This window comes from Camelina sativa, unplaced genomic scaffold (genome assembly GCF_000633955.1).
Source record: "Camelina sativa cultivar DH55 unplaced genomic scaffold, Cs unpScaffold00615, whole genome shotgun sequence".
NCBI classification, from domain to species: Eukaryota; Viridiplantae; Streptophyta; class Magnoliopsida; order Brassicales; family Brassicaceae; genus Camelina; species Camelina sativa.
In genome coordinates this window covers 31,262-37,274 of record NW_010921759.1, presented here as the reverse complement: position 1 = coordinate 37,274, position 6,013 = coordinate 31,262, and positions in this window count along the sequence as shown.

The window sequence follows — 6,013 nt, the reverse complement described above, 5'->3', positions numbered from 1 at the left end:
TTAATATTGAGAATTTGAGTTTGATCCTTTCATTAATATTGAAGATCTTTGTTTCATCTTTCTGATAATGCAAGTTTCAATATTTTCTGGGTTTTTGACTTTGTTCATCATGTATTGTTGTGAGTAGTTTCCTTAGGATCTTGAGGATGGGTTAGGCTAGGCTTTGTTTGAGGTTTGTTTGCTTTGGTCAAGCTTGATTGTTGTAGATCTCTTCTAGGGTAGATGTTCTTAATGCTGATCCTATATCTGAGAGGGTAGTATCTAATCTTAAGCTTCTTAGCATCACACCAATGTTTAAGAGGCATAGATAAGGCTAGATTTAGAGCTTACCATCTTGATTGTTAAGAGATTAGAGGTTTTGCTTGGTATGAGACATATTGCTTAATGCCTGCTTGTGTAGATTCTTTACTTTGTGAGAACAAGTCTAGAGATGCATAGGTTTGATTGATTCTTGCCATGAGAGTGGAAGAAGCTTGTCTTAGATTAATGTGTCTAGAGATTAGCTCAAAGCTTTGCTTGAGATTTGTTGGCCAAAGTGTGATAGCCTCATTCATTAGTCTAGCCCATGAATCCCTCCTCAAGGCCTTCTTTGTTTATTGATATCTTAGTCTTAATCCTGTTGCTTGCTTGTTGTTTGATTCGTTCTTGTGTTGCTCTGTTTTTCTAGCATTGCTCTGTTTTCCGGATTATTCTAGCTCGACCCTGTACTCGACCTACACTCGGTCGAGTGCTTGCTCGAGTTCATCCCCAGAGTTCTTGTTCATGATTTGTGATTGTCCTGTTTCATTCCTGTTTCATTTTAGTTGCAATCATTTAGTTTTCAGTTCATTACCTGTCTTGCATTAGTTCATTAGTAGTAGTTCCTACTTCTAATCTTGCTTCATTACTGTTACAATCATTCAGTTTCATTTGCATCTAGTTCTTAGTTCTTGTAGTTTATTTTCTGCATTTTACATTTCCATCTTAGGATTGTTAGTGACAAACAATCTTCACATTTGTCTTAACTTAGATTTATATGCATATCTTAATTGTTCACAAACACTCATTTAGGATTGATACCTCTTATACTGCAACAGCATAAGGGGAATTGAAACACCCATCCATCATTCCATTCATATCTCACCATTGCATACATTCATCATTCACCACCATAAGAAAATAACTTGTTTCAGGTTGTTTCGCTATCTCTAATATATCAGAACATCATTGTGTTTTATTTGATAAAAGTGAAAGATGTTCTACTTTTATCTAACATATGAACTCTCATGCTTTATATTACTGACTACCCTACTGTATTAATGATGTTTCCTGGTAGATGAATACAAGTGGATCCCAAGGTTCCGGTGGCTCTGCTGCTCCATGTCGTGGATTTGGTAGTCGTCGTGGTGGTGGTGGTGGGCGAAGTGACGGTCGCGGTGAAGGTCGTGGTGATGGCGTAGGTGGTGGCCTTGGTGGAAGGGGAATGAACAATGCACAAATTACCATTGATGCATTGCTAGCACAAGAATCAAGGAGATTGATGCCAGTTCTTCAACCGGAGAGAGAAAACAGAGCTATGTGGTATGTATATATGTCCCAATGTGCTGTTTAATTCAAGATACACATGTTGTGCATATGGACTAGGATTCTCTATTATTATGGACATAAATTGATTATGTTGTCTTCAACCATTAGAATATGGAACATTCGGTGCTGTCGTAAGTTGATTCTACAAGGTAATATCATTCTCACATTATAATTAACTGCTTTTGTTGTCTGCAGTAATTGATATTGTATACACACTTGATTGCATGATGGTTAAACTTAACATATCGGCTTAACACTTTAACAGGCATTCATGGAAGATATTAGAAAATAGGTTGCAATTACATTTGTGTTTATGAGAATATATACTAACAATACTTTTTATGTATGTGGGACCTGTTGGAACTACATTTTTGACAACATGGCTTTAGCCAACTTTCCGGTGACTTTTCCGGTGATGTCTATCATCGGAATGACCGGATTAAGGACTCTTTGAATTCCTTGTAATGAGCACTATAACATATTGTAGTTACTTGTCAAAATCGTTGTTATAATGAATGAGAAGTGGTTAGCTTGAGATGAGTGACCGTTACACAAACCACACATGCCTTTGTGTCGTACCAAACTGGGTTTGAGTTTGGGTCTTGGTTAATGGGCTTTAGGTCCAGCAAGATATGTCGGTTTTGCATAATAAGTCGAGAATTGATCTTATCAACTCCAAACGAAAGAGTAAGTCGTTCCGCATATCTCGCCACCGTGGGATACTCGGCCACGTCTTCAGCTCACCTCAACTCCCCGATATCTCAGTCCACGAGCCCAGATTTTGTGGAGAGCATCTTCTCGTTCTCTCCATATTAATACAAGTCTCTCTCGTTCATTGTTTCTCACTTGCGACAAAACAAAAACTCTGAAACAGTAAAAGTCCAACTCTCTCTCACTCCTCTTTCTCTCACTAGAAACGTAAGTGTTATCAAAAGTGTATCATTGAGCCAACGTTCGTTTGAGTCCGAAATCAAGTGTTGGGATTCGGTCTCGTCTCGGTTGTATCCTGGGATCCATGTACTCACTAATCCGCCACACTGCGGGAGCTACTTTGGGTTAAGGAAAGAGATCATATCTCGCCTCCGAGAATCTACTTCTACTCCTTTCTTTTATCGATTTACATAGGTGTTATAATCGTTATCTCATATTTGGATTTTCGCTGTCCTACAGTTTTAACCCAAAGTAAAGATTCGTTTTCTACATATAGTTTAAAACGTATCTTACAACCCGAACAGTTGATAACAATTAATGCTATAGTGTAATCGATTTGTGAATGTTTATGTGAAGGCCTTTGGGTTGTGTTTCGCAAAACTTCACTACAAGATTCTCGAGATTTTAAAACAGTTTCCATGAAGACCATGCATGTGGTAGTTTCGTGAAACAGTTCTTCGAGCAATCAATTTTTTTTTCTACGATAGCTTTAGTGTGGCGTTGTATACGTACTAAAAAAGCTATCTACAGAAAATTTTAATTTTTAGCAAATTCAATTAATTTAATTATATAATTGCTAACTCTTAACTAAGAATTATACTTGTTCAAAAATATTGACATATCTTTTGTCTTTTATGAACAGATGATTAACGGTGTTGAAAACNAAACAACAACAACAACGGAGGTGCTGAGGAACTTCGTGAGTCGACAACCCGACCCGGGAATGGTCCACCACCTGCTCCTCTCCTTCCGACCGAGCTGAAACCGAGCATCCCGAGCTCTGCAGTGACGCCCAACAAGTTTGATGGCACAAACTTTGAATCGTGGCAACAAAAGATACACTTCTTCTTTGTACACTCAACCTGCAGAAGTTTCTCACCGAGGATGCTCCGGCACTGCTTGTTGATAACAACGACGTGCATGCGTATGCAAGTGTCAATGCATGGCATCACTCTCGGACTACTTGTGCAAAAATGCCATCCTTGTGCACATGGAGGAAAAGCTGTTCAAGGTGTTTAACAAAGCACTAACCTCCAAGGTTCTCTGGAATCTTCTAGAAACCAAGTACAAAGTCTACAATGTGGGCTCAGGGAAACATGCCACAAGGGAGTTTCTCAACTACCAGATGGTGGATTCCAGGCCCATAATGGACCAAGTACATGAGCTTCAAGTTCTTGCACAACAGTTAGCTGATGAAAGAATGAACATATGTGAGACATTCACCGTGAATTGCTTCATCGAAAAGCTACCTCCAAGTTGGAGCGACTTCAAGCACTATCTGGATCACAAGCAGAAGCCAATCACCTTGCTCAACCTAATTTCAAGGCTGCAAAACCAATCAACTGAACGTGACAACGCTTTGTCCGTCATTGATGAGAATGCAAATATGGCCGAGTATAGGAGAAAAGGGAAAGCCAAGGTTGTCTACGGCAACAAAGGAGCTTCACCAAAAAAGGCTGTACCAGGCAAGACGGCACCTCAGTCCTCCATGTTCTTCAAGAAGTAAGGCGCGGCTAAGAAGTTTGTTGGAAAGTGCAGCTACTGTGGCAAGAAAGGTCACAAAACCGCTGAAGGTCGCAGCAAAGACAAGGGTAAAAATCAAACCAATTTGATTGAAGAGGACTTGTGTGCGGTCGTCCCGGAAGCACATGTGGTGATGAACAATGAAAACCCAAGGGAGTGGTGGTACGACACTGGAGCCACTACCCACATCTGCATTCACAGAGACATGTTCAGCACTTATCAGAAATCCAAGTCTGGTGAGAATCTGATGATGGGCAATGTGTCTCACTCCAAGATCGTTGGCACCGGAAAGGTGGTCTTCAAGATGACTTCCGGAATGGCCGTAACGCTCCACAACGTGAAGCATGTTCTAGACATGAGGAAGAATCTGGTCTCTGGGACCCTGTTGAGCAAGCATGGCTTTGCTGCTAACCTTGCGTCCGATTAGATGACTTTGAGGAAGAATGGTGTCTTTATTGGCAAAGGTTTTGTTAAGGGAGGACTTCTTAAGCTTTGCGTTGCAACAATCCTTAAGAAAAATGATGTAGCTTCTACTTCTGTTTCAAACAATTCCAAGAATAAAAATTCAGTTGCTTATTTGGTTGAGTCTTCTACTTTATGGCATGAACGGTTAGACATGTGAATTATAAATCTATGCAAAGATTAATTAATTTGAACCTAATCCCAAAATGCAAAATAAGCAAAGAAAAATGTGAAGTATGCGTTCAAGCGAAACTCACAAAGACACCATCACCTCGTGTTGAAAGAGCAACCAAACCTGTAGAATTAATACACACAGATTTATGCGATTTAAAATACGTACAATCTAGAGGCGCTAAAAAGTATTTTGTTACTTTCATAGATGATTGTACAAAATATTGCTACGTTTATTTGTTACGTAGTAAAGACGAAGTCTTGGAGAAATTCAAAGAATATAAAACGGAAGTTGAAAATCAACTCTCAAAAACTATCAAGATAGTAAGAAGTGATAGAGGAGGCGAGTATGATGAACCTTTTAATGACTTTTTTCAAGAAAATGGTATTATACATCAAACTACTGCTCCCTATTCACCTGAATCTAACGGAGTTGCGGAACGCAAAAAACCGAACTCTGAAAGAAATGATTAATGCAATATTGCAGGAATCGGGGTTACCACAGAACCTGTGGGGGGAAGCTTTGCTTACCACAAACCTCATCCTGAATAAAATACCGCACAAAACAACCGGCGATACGCCTTATCAACTTTGGAAATGAAATGTACCATCGTACAAATACCTAAAAGTGTGGGGGTGCCTTGCTAAAGTCGCAGTGCCACCTCCAAAGAAGGTTACTGTCGGACCTAAATCCGTTGATTGTATTTTTATGGGATATGCACACAACAGTAGTGCTTATCGGTTTCTGGTTCACAAATCAGATATTCTGAATATTCATGATAATACAATAATGGAATCACGAAATGCGTCTTTCTTTGAAAATATTTTCCCTTGTAAGGATAAACAAAATCGGAAACGTACTTAGGAAGAGAGAGATGCAATCACCACTACTACTGAGGCCAGTACCTGTGGTACCTCGGTAAAACAAGTAGAAAAAGAACCTAGACGTAGCAAACGAGCTCGCCAGGGAAAAACTTACGGTGAAGATTTCTTGATGGTTCTTCTTGCAGAGAACGAACCAAGAACATATAATGAAGCCATGACTACACCCGACGCTCCTTTATGGAAGGAAGCCGTTAATAGTGAGATCAACTCCATTATGCAAAATCATACATGGGAGATAGTTGAACTACCTGAAGGGTTTAAACCACTAGGGTGTAAATGGATCTTCAGAACAAAAATAAAAACCGATGGCTCTATTGATAAGTACAAAGCTAGACTTGTGGTGCAAGGATTCCGACAAAAAGAAGGTCTGGATTTCTTTGACACCTATTCTTCTGTAACGAGAATAACATCAATCAGATGCTAATCGGGATTGCAGCGTTAAGAGACCTGGAAATCCATCAAATGGATGTAGAAA